The sequence below is a fragment of the Harpia harpyja genome, chromosome Z, assembly GCF_026419915.1.
Source record: "Harpia harpyja isolate bHarHar1 chromosome Z, bHarHar1 primary haplotype, whole genome shotgun sequence".
NCBI classification, from domain to species: Eukaryota; Metazoa; Chordata; class Aves; order Accipitriformes; family Accipitridae; genus Harpia; species Harpia harpyja.
Window position 1 is genome coordinate 546,106 of NC_068969.1, and position 21,207 is coordinate 567,312.

Genomic DNA, 21,207 nt, shown 5'->3' on the forward strand with positions numbered 1-21,207 from the left:
ATACTGTGTGATCTATGATCACCGGAGATTAGACTAGAGAAAGAATCCTGTTTGGTGTTTCTGAAATAGAGTTTGGGGGAGCTATAACCAGCTTATGTGGATGACTTGCTCAAATGCAGCAAAACAAACAGCTGTCTTAGAATTGCTGCTAGCATCAACAGTGTAAAAGACTGTTACTTAGACATGTCTTATCAAAGTGGTTCAAAATTCAGACAACAAATCCTCACCTGGAATAAATTATATTAACTTCACCAATGCATTTAAATGAGCCTAGGATCTGGCCTGCAATGTTGATTTGGTTTTGACTGACAGTAGATTTCAGAAAAGCCTTCCCTCTTCTCAGTATTTTTGGCCCCCCCACACTGTCTACGCTGTCCTGCCCTAAAGAAAGCTTATTTAAAAGCTAGTTTCAGAGCAGCGTGTGCATGCACTGATCAATGATGAGTCACGTTCAGCTTGATAAGGAAAAGAATGGAAATCCCAACAATTTAAAGAGACTCCATGTTCCTGTGTCTAGACTACGCATGCTGCATTGGGAAGCTCTCATTTCCAAGTCCCAAAATTTGTTTGTCAGGTGGACCTGTTTTCCTTGCAATCTTGAATAACTTCCCTATGTTTCAGGAAGATGCTCTGCAGATATGGGAGTTTCTTAGTTCCCTAGTCAGATCAAAGGGATTTCATATGGTATGTAGCTAGTGTATTTAAGTCTGAAAAGGAATAATCAGTTATCCCAGCATCGCAGAGTGGGCAAGAATCTGGCAAGACTTTTACACTGTGATATACGAATTAGCCATTTGCTCTGTAAGGTCTTGCACCATAGTGGTCTGTAACTTGCAAGAAGAGCTTAAACTGGAAAATACAATGTTATCCCACTTCTAGTGCTGAAAAAGATGCTTTCAAATTCCAAGCTGAAGATGGCAATGTTTGGTGTGAAACTGGTGACAGCAAGTACTAGCTGACTTCTAAATTGGGTAAGAATAATTAAACACTGTATATTGGCCTTGTACATGCATTATTAATTTCACTCACCACATTCGGCAGCACATTTTTGGTTTGATAAAGGGCCCAGTATTGACTCAGATTATACTGAAGCTGTAAAGGAATCTCAGGAAGTTTTAATTTTCAGTACTTTGAAGTTGCCTGTGGTACTAAGTTATAGCAGTCTGGGTGCTTTGGGCAAGTCTGGAAGTGTTGGGATGTGTCCACAGGCAGCCATGGATAGGAAGGTGTCTTAGGAGCTCCAGTGCCATTGTGCTGTTCATAGGGTGGACAGTCCCATTTAATTTTTTCACGGGGAAAATTGCATATGGGGGTTTTAAAAGGCTTTTTTAATTACAATAAATGCTGTTGAAACCACGTCATGGAGAAAGGGAACAACTCAGCAACAGAATTAAAATAAGAAAAACTTTGTACTGAAAACAATGTGAAAGGGAAATAAATTCAATGCGTGTGTCGTACAACTCCTAGAGCTAGGTAGGACTTCAGGGGTATCAACAGCTGGGGAGAGGGAGCAATAATGTACTAGTTTGGGTAGTAAAATTGTGTATTCCAGGAGAGAAAATCTGAAGCCTATTCCTTAGGCTGTGCCAGAGACACCCATTGCTAAAATAATGCCTGGTCCTGCACACGTCCAATTCATCTAGAAAGAGCTAGACCTATTTGCAGAACTTGTGTGCCCAGAGAGAGGGTATGGACCACGTGCTCGTCCATTCATCTGAGGAAATCCCTTTTGATAATCAAGCTCCAAATCCCTCTGTTAACGAGTGTCAAGAAGCATCAAATTCTTGGAGTTCGTTGGCAAAAGGTCTCCTTGAAGTCATGTTAAGTGATGGTGTGAGATTGGATTGATTTAATCAACCATAACAGGCGTGTCTGTTTGGGTTTGTCAGTAATGTATGACATACTGCTGTGTCCATGTGTGCTGTTGTGTATCAATAGGGAGGGGACTTGCCATACTGCTCTTGTTCATAAAAGCAGTGCTTAAAGGTAAGTGGATGGTGCTCTCCTGTGAGCAAGTGAGGCGGGGAGAATTCGGACTGCGTTTTATACAAAAGAAATCGGTCTGTGTTGTCTCTGTTAAGGGAAAGGTTTCTGGCAAAAGGGAGATAGGGCATACCTGTAATCATCTTATAGTCATTGCACAAAATGAGACAGTGGAGAATAACTTCCTCAGTTATGTGGATCTGAATCTTCCCTGGACCAGCTTCATCCTGTGCACTGAGTATGTATCGCAATGCTTGTGGAGAAGGGGATCAAATTAAACATCTGCAGACAATGGATATTCTGAACATGGCCCAATTTTTAAGTCTTTAGTTTTGCAGTGGAATGTTTTTCAAGTAATTTTGGGAGAGGGGGAGCGGGTTGAATGGGTTTTGCTTAAAAAGGTAATTTCGTTTAAAAAAAAAAAAAAGTATGGTCTTGCTCCCACTGCAGTTATCTAAAGAGTTACAACAGCAAAGATTTCTGCCGTAACCTAATAAAATGGAATCATTATAGGATGTTATCAAATACATTACAGGTAGGAATTTGAGAGAGGGGAGTAGTGCGAGTGCTTTTGCTGAATTAATGGTTGTGTACTTGTGCGTGACTCTGGAACCGAGGAGTGATTGGGCCCTGGTGACACACAGACTATGGAGGAATTCCCAAATTCATGCCTGTGCAGGACCATAGCTACAATTCACAGGGCACAAGCAGGAGTAGGGTTGCTTTGATAACTCTGCACTAGCAGCCCTCCTTCTCCTGTCCTTACTTTTTCCAGTTGTCATGCTGTGTCCAGAGCTATTGCAGTGGTTGGTGACTGTATAAATAGACAGCCAGAAGGGAGGAGCCCTCATGGAGCCGTTGTGTCCATAGTGAGGGCTTCAGGCAGTCAAAGGAGGGAGAGTACTAGAGCTGGTGATAACGCATGACCCGAGTCCCCAGATACATGTTTTATCATAACATTAGGGAATATATTGCAAGGTAAGAAACCACAACGTGACTGTTGTTTTCTGTAGTCTGGTGATCATCTGCAATTACTAGAAGCTTCCATGATTTGTTTTTTAAAGCAGCAGGTCCCGGGGGATGTGAAAGAAAGGTCAATAAATAATACAAAGAGAAATGGCTAGGGAAGAGCTGCTGTTAAGTTAAACAGAAAAAAAAAAGAAGAGATCCTGAGGACAGATGCTTACTGAAAAAAAACCCAGTGTATTTGCCTTTGTGACGAAGCTTTTCCCCTTTGTTCCAGCCATTGAAAAGAGCCATTTCAGCCCAGTCGTGCCCTGGGGGGAGGTGGGTAATTCTGGCCCCAAGCAAGTTGTAAATCTCAGAGCAATTTCATAAGAAGGTGTGTTTTTTTAGCTGTTTTCATGCAGGGGGCACTAAGGTGGTAGGCACCAATTAATGTAGTAGAAGGTTAATTAGACACACAAAACCATTTAGAGGAACATGGCATTTCCTGAAGAATTTCCATTTTCATGCCACCTGCTTTCCTGTCCTATCCTTTGGATGTACCTAATAGCTTTTGTGTTTTTCAAGCTCATCCTTTTTCCTATGTCTGTGGATCACCTTTCCTCCCTTCGAAATTCTACTTTAAAGGAAATATGTTGTATAGCCTTATTTGCATGTTTGGTTGAAGGGAAAAATACCAGCTGGCAGTGGGAGCAGGGCATGCTTACTCTGAGCTGGGGCTGAATATAAGTCTTCAGAAGCATACCACATTAAAACACTCATTTTCTTACAAAGTAGCATTTGATGTGCAGTGGGTACACAAAGTCGCATTAAAATGTGCTTAGGCTCTGTGACTGCAGTATAATGCAGGGAGATGCAACCTGTCTTCTGGTGGAGCAGCATAATTTTAATCAACCCATTAAATGCAGTGCCATTGTCTCAGGTGTGTTTTGCAGCTGGTCCTAGGATCTGTTTGATTCCTGTGCCTAGGGGCCAAGTTTCAGGGACCGGTACTCCCTGGGTTCCTCAAAAGCAGCCTCTGATCTTACTCCCTTCTTCACCTTTCCCCATCTGCCTTTTCTTGTTCATCCTTTGCGGTCCTTTGCTATTGTTGCTTGAATAGGGGCCACATCTGGTGATGGTGACTGACTTTTAAAACTCTTTCTAAATATAAAAAGAAGACAAAAGAGGAAGATGGTGCCTTGCTGAGCTAAGAGCTGGAGCCCTCTCTGAGAAGGGAAAGATTTTCTGGGCAGGGACTGATAAAACCATGGTGCTCCCCTAGGCAAAACTTGGTTCGTTTAAAAATAAGTAAGTCACAGTAATCCAAACAAATATGAAAAAATGTAAATTTGCTGATGAGACAAATCTAGAAACAAAGATGATGACAAAGGTCTCTAAAACATGCCACATTTTTGCTAGGCTGCCAAGTAGGGAAGAAAATGGCATTCTAGCAACAAAACAGTGGAGAAGATGCAATAAACATCTTCAGGATAAGCAGGAGCGCACAGAAGAATGCTTCCATCCCCTTTGGGCCACCCACTTTTCTTGGCTCTTATTTTCCCTCTGCTTCGTCTTAGTTCTTTCCCCCATCACAGCAAACGGTTTACTTCCCAAACCTCTTTTCTTGTCGTTTGCCCTGTCCCTGTACTGCTCCTGTGCTTGCTGACAAGTGAATGTCCTCACAGGTCTTCCAAAGCTCCCTTCCACCAGGTAGTGTTTGCTCCTCAGGTTGACTGATTCAAGTGATACGTGGTGCTGGTTTAGAGTCTATTAAGAAATGAGCCCCTGTTCATTAAACATGCCCTGTCATTGCTAATGAGGTCTCAAATCAACATCTTGGTGACAAATACCTGATGCTGGTCCCTGCCTCATGCCAACACAAGTGCTTAACCACGCTGTGAAACAGGAACTCTTCCTGCTGAAAAATAACTTTTTTCTCTTTTAACCTGGGTTACTTTATGCCTGGTGCTGCCACCGAGTATTCTTCTATTTACTCCTACTCTCCCAGCAACACTAAGTAGGAAAGAGGAATATATGGCTGACCTCTGCAGGGTGTTAATATTTTATGGGCCATAATCAGCTGAGCTTTTGTGGCTCACAGTGCAACGTCTTAAAGTTTTACTTTCCAGCAGAGGACTATTAACCACCTTGTAGCCACAGTGATGCAAAAGCCAGTAGTTCAGATAAAACCTGCGCCCATCCCTGCTCCAGCTGAGGCACCGCACTTTGTAGACACTGGCTGAAATGAGGGCAGAATGGTTTGGGGTTTGTATTTGGGGGCTTTTTTCCCTACTCCCCTGAAGAGGCTGTGGAGATGGTAACCTTCCACTCTGATGGGCAATTGCAGTAACTTCATCCACCTGCATCATCAACTGCAACCATGTGCACCTTCCTGAGGTCTAAGTCTCTGGAGACTTAAATTCAATGCCAGTTCCCTTCCCACATCTTTTGTGTCTATGCCCACAAAATAATGGCTTGCAAATTAGTGAGAGCTTGGTAATGAGCTCGCCCTGGAAGGCTGAGCTGCTGAGCAGCACCTGGCTGAAGGAAGAGCCTCGACAGTGCTGTGACTTGAGTGCCTGTGGCCAAAAGCAAGATGTGCTCACAAAGCTGGCAGCTTCTAACTGATGCTAACTGGTACTCTCCATCTCAGTACTGTGATATTCACACCCATAATTACAATAACTCTGAAGAATTTCCACTGGATGCCTATAAATCATTTATTATTCATCAGTGTCATCCTTGAAAATGAGTAGTTGCTGGATTTTGGGGTTTGTGTTTTGACAGTGGATTTATTTTTTCAATTTTATGGATTTACCCTACTTTGATCTAGTGAGAACCAACAACATCTTGTTTGGATATTAATCACAACCAGCCCACCGCGCAAACTGTGACAGGCTGTTTAATCTCAATCTCTTTTATTTTTATGTTTCAATCACCAAAGTCTATAAAAATATATCAGAGGCATGCCAGTTCTGCATAGTAAAGCTGAAAGTAACTGGCTGCAGTTCAGGCTCCTGGTGGGGGCTCAAGGGACCATGAATGAAGAGAAAATGAGAAGCCCTGGCTGCAACTGGGAATAGTGTGGGAGACAAATGAGATGCGTAGGGGTAAGGGTGTGCATCTCCCTTCTGTCTGCCTGGAGCGTTTCCTATGGCTCCTGCGAATTCACACGCCTGATCAGTGACATTTACCTAACACTGTTTATATACGCCCACTCACCTCAGCTTATGTCCTAAAACTGTATCCAATTTGGTCTGCTAATTAAACCTGCATTTGATGCAGCCTGTGATGCTGTTGCTGGGTACAAGAGCACCGCCGGCCGAGAGTGGCCCAAGCTGGGGAGGTTGCGCGGCCGTCCTTGCCTTGTCCCTCGGCCACCACTTCTGTCCTGTTGGCTAGAGAGGGTCATAGAGCAGCTGTGCTCCCTCAACACGGGTTTTGATGCTCACCTTCAGCGTGCTGTTCTAGGGAAAGGAGAATCATCACAAAAGTGAGTAATAAATGAAAAGTGTAAGATTTCCAGCCTATTACTCATTTATGAGTCATAGAGTTGTTTCAGGTGCTGGTATTTTCTTTGTTTTACACCAGACTGTGTTCTTGAATGTTGCTGTCTCATGAGCTCACTGATCATGGTATCTCGGTCCAGGAATTGCCAATAATCTAAACAAGTGATTTCTAGTAACTGTCAACAGTCTTTAGGTTTAATTACAGCCATTAGCACTTTCTTTAATGGCAGACTTAGTAGAGCGTTCTGCACAAGTATCGGATAAATTGAAAAGAAAAGAGAAAAAAAGAAAAGGAGCTGGCAGTGGGAAGGATAATAGCTATAATTAAAAAGTGTGAAGCTTTGTTTTGCATTCTCTTTCTAAAAGAGTTGTCTGTATACACTGTACATAATGAAACACTAATTCAGAATGCAATTTAGGTTGAATTTATTTCCAGTGGACTAGAAGAAATGAATACCATCTTTTCATAAAGAGAGCTAGACTTCAGTCTGTAGTTTAGCCTCACCAGTTTTGTAGCAGTTTTGCAGCAGTTTTGCATTTACACAAAGAACATGCTAAGCCCGTCCACAGTAAGTCCTTGAATTTGGTACTCCAGTGGCTCTCTTCAAGCTTCCCTTTGTGCATCAAGGTTGTTGCAGAGAGTTTTTTGGTTTGGGTGGATTAACTCACAGCTACAGTAAAGTTCGAATAAGATCTATAAAGGCTGCTTTAATCACAAACAATCTGTATCCTTCTGGAGAATGCTGCAAACGGTATGTTTAGTAACATTTTTAATAGACCCAATTGCCCATTATTAAGAAATGCATCAATATAATGCTGCTTTTGGTTAATGCACAATGCAGGGAGTAGTGCAGGCTGCTCACAGTGATAACAGACTGGACTAGGAGAGGAAACAGTTGTTCTGAACCCTGTGGTTCAGGTTAAAATAATGGGTTTGTTTTCTGAAATAGGGGGAAGTATCTCCATTTCCCTTACTTATGTTTTCACAGTTTGAAACCATATCCTGGCTGCTTAGAAATCCAGCGGCAAAATTCCCATTGACCTCTCTTTAGACCTGTTTTTCCTTTGTCAAATACAATTTTTTTCCTCACTAGATTTGTAGAGTTGGGTTTTGGGGGTTATTTTTGCATATTATTCATTGCACCTTTTAAATTCCCCAGCCTAGCAAAGTGAACGCTTAACTGTAAGGATAAATATTCTCAGTCAATAGAATTACTAACCTGCATAGGGTTAAACACACACTTCAGAGTATCTGTGGAGCAGTCCGAGTGCCAGTGTTGCCTATGAGCAAGCCTTAAGAGCAGCCCAAACCTCTCTCTGCCCTTTTCAATCCCTCATACAACTTTGGACTAAATTCCGTATTTACTTGTTTCCTTGCAATTCCAGTGAATTGGCATGGGGAGAGCAAATGCAGCGTGCTCAGTCCCCCGGCTGCTCCTGCCACCTTCCCTGGCCCCAGGGAGTGAGGCGAGAGTCTGCTTGGCGATGGTCAGAGCCAGGTGGAGGAGTGAAGTGTGGTTTAAATAAATCCAAAAACTCCAAAGAGCTCTCCCTCTTCTTCATTTCCAAATTTCTGTTCTGATGGGATAAGCTGGGAGCACTTCTCTTTTTTTTTTTTTTTGCTTTTAAAAAGATAAAAAAACACCTCACTTTCCTCATTGGCAAGTTCTGGTATTTTTTCCCCCCACTGGGGAAACTAAAAACATAAAATAAAAGCTAGTAGATGTTTTCCCAGACAGTCTTTCAGAGCCTGAAAAGAAACGTAGAGCCAGCCATGTACTCAGCTGGTTGCCTACAATTCTAGAAAATTCACAGTTGCAGTAAGAGCAGCCCAAATAATCCTGCAAATTCTGTACCTGCCTGTAATAAGCTGCGAGGTGTATGAAATTTAGTCTGAGGTTGAAGCTGAGCTCCTTGGACAATTTGTCTTTCAATTTCCTTTCACATATAAAGCAAGAGCCCTGATCTGAGCATTGTATATCCCACAGATTTACACCACCCTTAGGGATGGAATTTATTACCAGTTCAAACAAAAATACAGAAACAAGAACTCGGAGATATTCTCTCTCCAGTGCCTGTCTAGCAGCCCCTCATTGCAGCTGTCTGCGGGAGACACCCAGCCGCCCCTTTCCCTCTTACCTCTGCTAGAAATAACAGGGTGCTTTCACAGGAGCAAGGCAGTCGGCGTTGCGGGATCAGAGTGACCTGACAGCAGACCCTGCAGTCGTGAAGCAGGGTAGGAACCGGCGTACATCTTTTATGCCTTCATCTGGTACAGCTCTGGGACATGTGATTTGAGTTTGGATCGGCAGCCTTCCTCAGCGCACGGCCTGCCAAGTGTGCTTTTGAGTTGCTCAGTAAGGAAGAAAGTCCTTTTTTTTCCCTGGGGAATATAAGTTTATTTTACTGAACAAGCCCAAGGGGAAGCATATGATCAAAAGGAGAAAAAATGCTAATGGGTAAATGAATAATATAATTCATTGTTTTACAAAGATGCTTCTGTGCAACTCTGGACTTAAAACTCTGAAATGACCAGTAAGAACTTATCACCAGTGTCTTTCTGTAAGTGTGTGGGTCTTATGGATTTTAGGTTTTTATTTCTAATTCCCTGCAGCACAAAAATGGGCATTTTGTCACCTCCTCGCCAGCACTCGCAGTAGACATTTGCTGGCCAGGTTTGTTTGAATGATAATGCCAGTTTTTTTCAGGAACAAAAGTGGGTCAGCCAGATCTAGAAAAATGCACAGAAATAAACCTTGTCAACTCTCTACCTCTATGTGTTGTACACGACAGCCTTGTGCCAGCAATGCCTACCTTGCTTGCCTTGTTGTGCAGCGTCATCCCACAGTGGAGGTGCAGAAAGTCCTGTGAACTGCCGCCAGAGGTTGCCCCTGGTATGTGTATTATTTGGCTTGAACCCTATGAACCTTCTTCTTCAAGTACCTCTGGAGGGGTTTTTGAGGTTCCTCACACCCGCTCAGGTGGCGAGTTGCAGAGCACCATACCACGATCTCTGCCCAAATTCGCCCTGCCTCTCTTTCCAGTACAAGCAAGCAATGGGAATGGTGCTTCCTCATCCAGTCTACGTGGCAAACCAGACTTGATGAACAACTTGATTAACTCATCACACATCTCAGACCTTCAGCAGCTGAGCAGATGTTGTAGTGGAGGGCACAACAAAAGCTGGGTTCTTTTTCATGTCATTTTTCTTTCCTTGACAGTGCAGCTGTGCTCTGAAAAATGAAGGGTTGGGGGGGGAGTTGCCCCCTCTTGCTCAGTAGGTCTGCTCCCCGTGTGTGAACCCAAACTTCTGGCTTTAGCAACTCAAATACGAATTTACTACATGTACTCCTCATTCCCTCTCCTCAGCAGAGCCGGTGCTGCAGCGCTGGCAGGAGGGGGCTGCAGCGCAGCAGAGCTCTGGGGGGATCCAGTCCTCCCACCTGTGCATGCCGCTTGGTAACACTCTCTCTCTTTCTTCATATTAATTTTTGTTTCAACACCACAGCGGAAGGAAGAAGATCTTTCTCTGTCCTCTAGCCAAGGAAAGACCAGTTCCTCCTAACAGCATCTGCTACATTTAGACACGCAGGAAAACCCAGATTCATCTACCATTTGCACTATGTGCAAGTGTGGAAGACTGTGAAGTGATTACGTTAGGACAAATATGATAGGAACAATATTGCTGAGGTTTTCTTCACATAAATACAAGTTCTAGACTGCAGAACTCTTACAAATACTTTATTTGTATTTTTTATGACTGTTTTATTTTTATAGCTGGCTCTAAGTAGACATCTACATTTAAAATTACAGGATTAAAGCAATTCTTTTCCTTGGGGTAAACTTGAACTGAAGCAATGCATTCATATTTCAAATAAATACTAAATATTCAGAACCTTGTGGCAAACTGTTAGACAAGAGATTTGGTTTCCCTTATGTTATTATCTTCACCACTGTTAATAATGCCTCTTCTTATCTCTTCTCAAAGCCACGCTACTGAAATTGAATTGTATCGCCAAATATATCTGATGTCAGTATGAGTCAAGCTAGGAAGCACAGGCAGTGCCTTTTTCATTAAGCTTTCCTATAATCTACTACATTGTCGGGTCTTTTTTTTTTTAAGGGTAGTTGTATCTTTTCAGAAAACTACTCCAAAGAAAGCAGATGAGTTTCACCAGTTTTCACAGGAGTTGACCAAGGTACAGCATCATTTGTGCTGCTATGCTGACACAGAAAACCCATTCATTTTATAATTACAAGCTAGAAGAAACAGCTTTTTTGATATGTAGATTTTTCACTTATTCCAAGTATTCAAAGCATTTTGGAGAGGGAAGTGCTTGATTATGAGTTAACTTTGTTTTAGGCAATGTCTCTGGAAACAAATCATTCTGGGAAATCATCACGAAGGCTTAAGGTGGGTCTAAGCAGGTCTTGCTCAACTGGAGGGCTGGCGTGGTGTAGTGGAGTAGGCTGGAGAAAGAGGCCAGAGAGTACCAGTTTCTCTACCTGTTTCCAGCCTGCTCAGTGACTTGTGACAACTCTTCTGGTCTTTACTTACTCTTCCTCCTTTTACCTCTTTGTTTTTGAACACGGACCCTCTGGTTTGCCTCTGTCTCTAGGTTGTCTACCGTTATGTGCCTCAACAGCACCAAGCATGAATGGTCTAGGAACTTGGTTGGAGTCTTTCGGTACTATTGCATGTAAATTCAAATCTAGCCACAAATCCAAGTTAGGTCATTAACGTAGGGGATGTCTAATACACTAGATTTCCTACTGAGTGGTGACAGTCCATTTAAAGGTGGGAGAAAAGCTTTGCTCTATGTTTACAGAAAGAAGACTGAGAATTGTCTGCTTATGTGATTGAAGAACTGTGGAAACCATGTCAGTTCACTCTGAAAATATCCAAATGACAAACCCTACTTTACAAAAACCTTTTATGGCTTCTTTTGTTTTTCTTTTAATCTTATAATGAACTGCTCCCGTTGCTTGCTAGTAGGCAAAACCTATTCCCTATGAGGTTTCCTTGCTTAGTGTTCCTGTTATTGCAACCAAATGCACTGAGAAATGCAGCAGGAGACCTGGATCTCATTTACTGTGACTTCATTAATAAAATCCTTTGGGGAGGTGCATTCTAAACAAATTGAGGGAAATATGCCTAATGAAAATGAACATATTAACAAAGCAACATACAATAATGCAATAGCAAAGCACCCTCAGAGAAAGGACACATGCTACGCTTTTGTAGTAGAGTCTGTCTTGGTCTGCATTGATTTCCCGTACCAAAGAAACCAGCACAAGGGGCCCAGAGCACAGTGCTGCCTTCTTCTGCCAAGAACATCACTGCAGTTCTCTGGAGGCTTGTCATAAACCTACAGCAGCATCTAATTTTGTCCAGATAAAAGGGTGTAGGGTCAGGACCTTAGTTTCATTCTTTCTTCATCTTCTGTCATTTGGAAGGAAGTGGGAGCTGCCAAAGCTGAAGAAATAGGAGTCACTGGCAGTATTTGCCATAAAATCTGTAAGCTTAAGACTTTCCTTTGTCCTAAAATCTGTTCTTCTGAGAACAGCTTGCTTCTGTGCAGAGGGCTAGCGCAGGGATTAAGCATCACGTAAGTCCTACTTATGCCTTCATATTAGTGCATAAATAAGAGTTAAGCTGCTAATAGCCCCTTTCCAGCTCTCTGCATAGAGCTGAATTTTATATTCTGGCCATGATAAGACTAGAGAAAAAATATAGTTGTGGCAGCAGCAGTCAAGTTTAAACAGGGGACTGAATTTAAATGAAGTGGGGATTAAAAAGTGCGATAGCCATAGCTGAGATGTCCTGACATCAAGTACATTTCAGAAATGACGCCAAAACCAGGCAATAAGTCAACAACCTTCTCTGTGTGTGAGGTACATGGTCTGTTGAGCTGCACCAACAAACCATTTCCACTTTGCTGGTTACAACCGTGAAGTAAAATACATCAGGTCTTTGTGATATGGGCTGACAGATCAAGGCCATCAGGCCCTACCTGCCTCAGAGTCACAAAATACCTTTTCTGAGCGTGGTTGGTGCAGAATTAAACCAAGCTGTGGTGTTCTGAGTGCTCAAGTACTGCTGGATCCCAAAATACTGCTGTGCCTGGGAGCTAAACATCTTGGATTTGTGACAGCTTGCTCAGTTCTTCCCAGCAGCGGTTAGGTGAGGCTCTCCTTTGACTAGCTGCTTATCCAGGAGTTGCTGTCTCTTTCTGAGGTGCCCATCATCCCCCTTCTGCACTTAATTAAACTGATGTCAGTCATTTTTTTTTCTTTTTTTTTTTAAATTGAGAATCACAGATTAAGGGGTTGGAACAAAACCGGTTTTGTTTCAGGAGGCATTCATTAACAAATCAATTAGGTTTACTTAATATCATTCCAGTGCAATTTTCAGTCTGAGTGCTTTTCTATTAATTTTCCTATTCTGCTAAAATGAAGTGTTATGCCGGCAGAAAGAAGAGTTGGCAAAGGCAAAAACACAAACAAGGGAGCTGCCAAGTGCAAGGGGAGAAGGAAGTGACAATGCAAGCAGACATGGTGAGTCTTCAGTTATTTATTCCCTTCCCTAGACGTGGGACGGACTTTGGCAGGTGTCTAATTCAGGACATGATGACAAGCACGGTGATGAGCCTGAAGAGTAACATGCACTCACGGCTCGGAGAGTCAACAGCGCTCCAGGAATGAGCCAGCTCCAACTGGATTCTCTCTTCTCCACCTGCATTTGGGCCTTTAGTACTGTGCAAGCGATGACCGAGCTCTTCATACCCATGCTGTGATCTCTGTGGCTTGGACAAGACCCGCTGTCAGCACCGAGACTGCAGAAAATCAAATCAGTCACTGAAGAGGTTTTTTTTTCCAAATCACTGTCACCACTTAAAATGATGGAGGAGGAATGAGAAATGGTCAGTGTAGAAGTTACTTTTTTGCTAAATGGCCTTTGCTAAGTGACCTTTTAATACCTCTGCCCCCCCAATTACTTGAGGGTATCCACACGATCTGATATAGTGTGTGCGGGGTCCAGCGGGGCTTGGGCAGGTACAAATCTTACGAGAAATGGGAAACAGTAAGATGGATGGTCCTTATCTGCTGTGCCCCCTGGGGACCATCAGCACAGGGTAATCTGGGCCAGGTTTTGATAGAGGCCAGTGGGACTCATCCATTCAGCTGGATTATTTAGTATTCACCTTAGTCTGTTACAAAATGCCTGGATTTCAGTGCGCTCATTTGGTTTATTCGTTCTCCAGCCTCTGTGTTGGCTACCAGAGGGATACACAAGGCTCATTTGACTTTTTTTTCAAAAAGAGAAGAACAAATCTGAGGTTTTAGGAGAACTAGTGCCACCATTTCAGAGCTTCATTGTGAGGGAGTGCAGGCTTCTGCTAAATCTGAGCAACCCAAGGCCCCACGAGGTGAGCACAATCATGTAACTGTAATAGCCTCTGTATGTAAAACTGCTTCTAAAGACAGCGTGTGGCAGGGGGGAATGTGAGTCCCAAATCTTTTTTCCTGTGCTCACGAATTGCCTTGTTACCGATGGATGCTTACAGCCGCTTCAGAGAGGAAGACGACAAAGCTCTGAATTTCTTGTTTGATGCTGGAGCTGTTTGGAGAGAGAAAATACAGTAGGGCAGTGCAAACGAGGAATATGTCTTTATTTTCATTATAAACATCTTTACAGATGGAACAAAGTAATTACTGTACAGGAGCACACTGGTGCTGTGTTTGTGCCAGTACCCCTTCTCTGACAGTAACGTGCAGATGAATCCAGTGGATTTGAGAGGCAAGCACTGGTATCAGCCCAGGGCGCAGAGCACAGCCAGGCGAGGAACCTGTCTCCAGCTGTGGCCAAGAGCAGATGTGAAGGAGCATCTAGGGATGTGCTCTAGTGCAACTGCCAGCCACCTAACACTCAAAGACATCCCATGCTAGAGGTTGTACTTGGCCTTTAGTAGCCCCTTAGAGCATTTTTGTCCTAGAACCTAGCCAATGGGTTTTTTTTCATGGTATAACTTTAATTTTTTTTATATGCACAATATCCTGTGTCAAAGAATCTTACAGCTAAACTCCACTTTAGGTAGAACGTACCTTCCTTCTTCTTGAGGTGCCCACTGGCACCTTCTAGGCCTTGCCGGGGGAGCAGCACTGAACAGTACCCCCTTAACCGTCCCCAGCCCCCAGGGTTGTACGGAGCTCCCTGGGAGCGTCCCGGGTGTCTCTCGTTGGGGCTGAAGAGCCTGGCCTGCTTACTCATCCCTTGCTGGGAAGCTCTGACCACATTTGCTTCCTCTCTTCGAATCTCCTTTCTTTGAAGCTGCTGCAGTTGACTAGTGTTCTTTTTGGAACCACGTGGGGCCGGGGCCAGGGCAGGGGCTGGGGCTGGGGCTGCTGCATGGTGTTGGAGGCAGCTCATCACTGGTTTATACTGTGGCGTGATGCCCATTTCTGGTTTTTCTCCTCCTTTCCAGGGGATTTCTTGTATCCTATTTGTAAATATAACCTCCCCAACATTTGTTAACATTTCCAGTCTGACCTCAGTTACTCCATTTAAAATGGGCACCAGTGTTTGTCGGGGGCGTGGAGGGGGAAATGTTCATATACCTTCGTGAGCCCTGCATGCAGCCTGCTGGCTGAGAGCTCAGGGGTTACAACAGTCTGTTGATATGAGGAAAGAGAGTAAAAAAAATCGCTCCTTTTGATGTTCTGCAGTCTATGAAGTGTGGGAAGTACTTTAGAAGTCACCGGCTGACTGCTGCGATGGCCTGGGTGACTTTCTATTTTTGCCTTTCTGTCCCAGACTGCTTGTGTCTGGGGCAAAGAATGTTTTCCCTCTTCAGCGTCTTGTGCCATTTTGACTGTCTTGATCAATAGTGATATCTCAGCACTTTGCTGGTTGGCGTTATTTCCTTTGTTCAGTCCCTTTAACAAGCTACAAGAGGAAATATTAACCAATACCAGCTTCAGGCTTTTTTGAAGTTGATACTAGGCTTCTGCTTGTGTATCCTTCAAGCGCTGCCCTTTGCTAAATGAACAAATTGATGATGTTGCAAAGCATCTGTACAATTATATTTGAATACACCACTTAGAGGCTGTGACAAATCCATCGCATGAAGTGAAAAGGGCAAAAGGTTAAAATAAAAATCGCTTAATAAAATGAATCATTGCAATAATCCATTTAGAACTGCAGAAGGGGAAATGCAGCACTGTGAAAAACACTGAGCATTCACCATAAAAGAAAAATCTTTATTTGTAAAAATGGACAGTGGGCAGCTCCTTGGCTGGTACAAATAGATGGATTTAGTTACAACTCCATCTGTTAAATTAGCTGAGGATCTGACCATATACTTTTGTTTGATCTTTAAGCATGAGATCATTTCTGCCTTCTGCCAAGCTTTAGATAATCAGGGATTTACATCACGGCTTTTGCTGTCCCTAGATGTACAGGAGACTTGTGCAGTTGCTCAGTTTCATGATACTGTTTCCCTAAGTGAAGCTTATGAGGCTTTATAATTTCAGATTTTTTTTTTTTTTTCCCCTGAAAACAAGTGTGAAACTCCTCCCACACTTCTGGCTACAGGCAAGCCTGCTTTCTGAGAGAGAGGCTGGGGGTGAGCTGGTAGGAGCGGCTCAGAGCAGGGACCCCGGCTGGAGCCCATCATTGCTGGAGTCAGTAGGCATGCACGGCTTGAAGCAGGGCTTTGTCCCGCTCTGTACAAGCTCTGAGTTGGACAGTCGTATTCCCACCAGCTTCAGTTAAAAGCACACCGCCGTAGTCGTGCTGTGGGCTGTGTCTCAGTATCCCAAACCCTGCGCCCTGTGCCTTCCAGCAGCACAGAGGGGCGGTGAGCTGGCTCCGTGGTGGGCAGAGTAGGCAGGTGGGTTGCTGCTGAGATCAGCCTTGCCATGGACTAAGGAGAACGGGGTGGGTGGGATGCACTCTCTGGGTTCGTCTTCTCAGCCCCCAGGATAGTCTTTGAAGAAAAAAAAAAACCCTCATCTATGTTGCCAAATGCAGCTAACAACACTGAAGACTTCCAAGCGGGGGCTCAAAATTTTGTCCTTGTTTTTTTATTCATAAGTAGCCGTGAAGTGATTGCCTGTGCTGGCACCTGCACCGCCTGCAGCGTCGGCGCGAGCCGCGCTCGGGCAGCCGGTGCTGGGGCCCTGCTGCTCCCTCAGCCCCTGTGATGGCCATGGGAGGATGGGAGGCTGAGCCTGCCCACAGCCAGGTGGAAAATCAGAGAAAGGAGCCTTCCAAAAGAAAAAAAAAACCACCTATGTAACCTAATAGAAATTGCTAGCTGATGTGATAGTTTTGCATATTTTTAATCTATATGGATGTTGGTTTTATCTTGCTCAAACTCATGCCTGCCAAATTATCGTAAGGCAAGGGAAGAGTGCGTTACATACCCTATACAGTGAAATCATGGCTATTTGCATTTCACTTCCTGTGTTGAGGGCAATGGTGTGCTAAGTAAAGCTTTGAGTGGAAGTGCTAGTACCGGGGTACAAATAAAAATATATTTTAAAAAATTATTACTTCATTAAATTTTTTTTTTCAAAGGTTAGTGATTGATTTGTGGTATTTGTGGCAGTCATATCAGAAAGATGTAGTTAAAAAAGAAATGATGCTCTGGTTGTCAGGTCATAAGATACTGGTAAAGGCTCGAGAGAACTGCCTTGCTGTGACTGGGTGTGAATGTGAATTAGACTATTCACAGCATGTGCAGCCCAGGAAGGTGGCAAAAAATGTTGCCAAGAAAAGAATTATTTTAGTTCAAGTTGGCACCTGGGATAGGAGAAGTCATTATTTCTCTTCAGTTAAGTTTGAGGACTTCCAGAATGAGAAACTGAGGCAGCTTCAGGGTCTGTCACCAATTTCAGATAAAAGCATGTTAAGGACGTGGTTACCCACAGGAGGATGTCGTTCAGCCAGCTGACTGAGTCCTTAGAAGTGGAGCTTTTGGGACTAAACGGAGCTGAAGTCAAGCTGAGCTTAAACACTGCAGCAATGTGCTTGTAGGGCTGAGTGAATTTTGTAGCTGCAGCAACAAAAAAAGCCAACCTTGTGATTGAGTTGTTCATCTTCTCAAAGAGACCTTTAGTTTTACATTGGGAATAATAATGGAAAAGAAAAATGTACTTGTGGCCCATAGGGTTTTCACTGGGTGGAGACAAGGGGTCACTTCAGTTGTGTCTTACTCTCCAAACGGGAGAAGGGACATGGGACCTGGATGTGGAGGTGCCCACCAGGCAGGAGCAGACATCCCCCCTCTTCCCAGCCTCCTCGGCACAGGGGGGGACTTCCAGCAGCCACAGCTGCCCCTCGGGAAGGGGGTGCCCAGTCCCCATGGAGTCATTTGGAGACCAAGTGTCATCAGATTTCCATTGGTCTTTGCCGGCAAATAGCTCTTTAGTTAATTTTCTTCCTCTTCAGTGAATTTTCCCCAATTTCCATTAGCACAGAGACAACCAGACAGTACAGTATTATTGCAATAGCTGCTTTTTTTTTTTTTTTTTTGCCTGAGGCATCATTTTTGTGTCAAATTTGTGGCATATTAGCACTTCTTCCCTGATTTCCAAAGTAAGCACTAGGCTTAGGTTAATAATGCATTACTATAAGTCTGTAATGGAGCCATCACTTAGGAACAGTACACTAATGCTTTATTTCTTGCAGATTACTTCCTGTTGCTGTTTTGAAGGGATAAAGCAAATCCAATGCGCATCGCATGAAAGTTTCTAAAGCAGGCGCTGGTATCACATGGGTTCAATCCTCTTCTGAGTTACGCAGATCAAAATCCCCAGGACTCATTTGACCTAGGGACTTGGCAGTTGCACATGTGCCAGCTTCGTTACACAAATGTTGCCCCAGTGTTGTGGTTTGGGACAGATTTGGCCAGAGATGCACTAAGTGAATGGCATTTCTTTGAATTCAGGATGACTTACCTGATATTGGAGCAAGTTGGCCATGTGTCATCTTTGGCTCCCCCAAAAACCTCCCCAAAGCAGAGTAAAATTTGTAAAAAATTAATGATTCTTACATAAAAGACAGGATGTAAAAAAAATCTGGTTTCTGTATCCTAACATTGGAACAATACATTCATTAAGAATTTCTGAGACTAGTTTTCACCCGGAGGAGAAACTTCAGCTGGACACTGTAGTTGGACAAGTTTTAGGCAGATAAAACCAGAGTCTAACAACAGCAAGTGTCAGGGCCAGTAACCTTTGCCTGCAAGAGCCAAAACATAGACTCGGGCAGTAAATGCCGTGGCTCTTCCAAAGTAAGATGCTCTGAAGTTTTTTCCAGAAGTATGAACAAGATATGGTGACCCTTGGAGACTTTCACTGACCCGGGCCAAGAATGAGCTTAGTGGGAGCAAAGTGGAAATGTCAGCATGTGGAGGCAATATGACACTATCATAAATTTAGCTTTTTTTCCTTATGGCCAATCCATCCAATTATTATATGTAGAAACTCAGGCTGGATATACAAAATTTTAGGCGCATTTGTCCAAGAGACCAGATAGCCAATCTATTCTAAAAATAATAATAAAAAAAATTTACATTTCTTGTCAGCCAGCGTCAAAATGGTTTTTAAAGTGATGGACCATGGCTCTTGAGATGATAATATGACAGCTTGCCTATATATTACCATTATAAAAGTGCTCTGCAACTGAATTTCAAGTGGAAGACTGAGGTTGCTTGAGGTTATCTGCATTTGCTCTAGCAGTATAGTACTGTTTTAAAAGGTGCCTGCATTAATATGAAGGCTGCATTTATGGAGGAGAATTTTGTCACCATACTGTTAAAGGTTCATGGTGTCCTCATTCCTTATTCAAGGCAACGCAAAAAGCTATTTTCAATTTTAGTAGCAAACACGTATGAAAACTGACATTAATGCTTTTAAAGTGGTACTCAAAACCCATAGAAATTGGAATCTAGGAAAGCAAACAACGAATAATATGGTTTAGCAAGGTACCAGTGACCTATGTCACAGCACTGCAGGACCATAGCAGCAGGCAACTGTAAATATCTCAGTCGGGGTATGAACACCCCAGCCCAGTTAGCCCGGGGCAGGATCGATATTCCCAATAAAATGCTGAGCAAGAGAGAGAAGTGATTATTTTAGTAGTAAAACTGTAACACCTAGGTGACCATTTGTGTAAGGATTCTCCTGGACTATGTTTAAAACCGTAAGTCTCCAGCTCTTTCAGTGCTGTCACCATAGTCACAATGTCATTTATACGGAGTGTTTTAAATAGAGAAATACAGAAGCGCGGTCTCGCAGTTTTATAAGGCTGGAAGCTAGAATTATTGTCATCTGCTTAGGCAGACATTAACATCACTAGACTTCCCTTAGTTAATTTCTTTAGGAAACATCCACTCCTGATGAAAAGATTGCTAGGGGTTGCAAATTCACAGCCACGTTTAGCAAATCCTCACTTCATGGGCCCCATCGCCGAGGACACATGTGCAGACTTGCTAACATCCCTCCATGTGAGCTCAGCTTGGGCCATGCTATGATGTAGTTTGTTAGACCAATGAGCCAAATAAATGTTTTGTCCCTGACCTTAGGTTTTTATAACCATCCATGAAGTAATCCCCTTACTCTTCCCTCCAGCAAATCTATGAGATCTTTTTTTTTTTCTGGTATTCCTGCTGCACTGCCCCGAGTCCTTTCCAAACCGGCTGTCTGCCTCTCACATTGACACCAGCATTAGGCACGATACTTTGGAAGCTGGCAAACTTGTGCCAGTTACAGAAATAGGATTTTCTGTCCTTCTGTCATTCCTTCCAGCCATAGGCAGTGTTGATCTTTTGGGCCGAACGCAGTGCTGGGAACACAAGGTCAGGCGTTTCTTGTTTGGATGCTCCACCTGCCTCCAGCCACGGCTTCCTGAAGTCCCCATCCTGCGATGCTCTTCTGTCACAGAGCTGACACTCCACATTTTGCTGGTTTAAAATGTGTGTTGTTAGCCTACATCCAACTTACTTAACAAATGAACTGGATTTCTCTGCACCTCTTACACGTTTTCTTCTATCTTTGTACCATTAGCAAACTTAACCATGATGATTTTGTATTTCGTCATCAGCAAAAATATTAAATGGTTCTGAGCCTGGCGTGACAGGAATGCACTGGCAATAGTGATGTGACACCGATGATCCCCCAGTTGCGGTTGCGTTTTGAGGGCTGTCCGTCTGCCAGTCGCTAATCCACGTTAATCCTCCTGAAAGGAGGATTGCGATTCAGGAGTAGTGCTCGCTCTGAGAGGGGTCACATGGGAATTCAGCGTGCTTTCACTTCTGCCCCCTGACTTCATGCCTTTAATGGGTTTGTCTTTGGTTTTGAGTGTCCCTACAGAAGTGGACTCCTCTGTGAAATATCCTCTTTCTGGGGTGGCTGGGATAGACTGAGTCTTAGAGGCCAAACCGGGGTGGGGGGTGGGGATGAATGAAGCTGAACAGAAGGGTGTGTGGATAAACTTTTGCTTTTGCCTTTGTTTCTGTTTAACTAGTGAAGCACTGGATTAACTCTAAAGGATTGATTTTCCAGAAAAACTAAGCTTATACAAAATTAACTATACTTTCCAGAAGTACTGTTACCCCTGTTTCACAGATGGAGAGGTGTAAAGCTCAAATATTCAATCCCAGATTTGTGGAGGTGTTTGCATATGTAGCTCCTATGTAATAAGTGTTAGATACTTAAATAGGAATAAGGCATCCAAATACCTTTGTAGAGCTAAGCCAAA

The 21,207-nt window shown here is 43.4% G+C and overlaps 1 long non-coding RNA gene across 1 annotated transcript; it reads left to right on the forward strand.

The window, feature by feature from the left end:
* The first annotated feature begins 213 nt into the window (after nucleotides 1–213).
* LOC128136483 (uncharacterized) lies at nucleotides 214–20,873 on the forward strand. Its single transcript, XR_008233380.1, has 3 exons — nucleotides 214–971; nucleotides 12,914–12,998; nucleotides 18,136–20,873. It is a non-coding gene; the product is annotated as an uncharacterized LOC128136483 (long non-coding RNA).
* The last annotated feature ends 334 nt before the right edge of the window (nucleotides 20,874–21,207 follow it).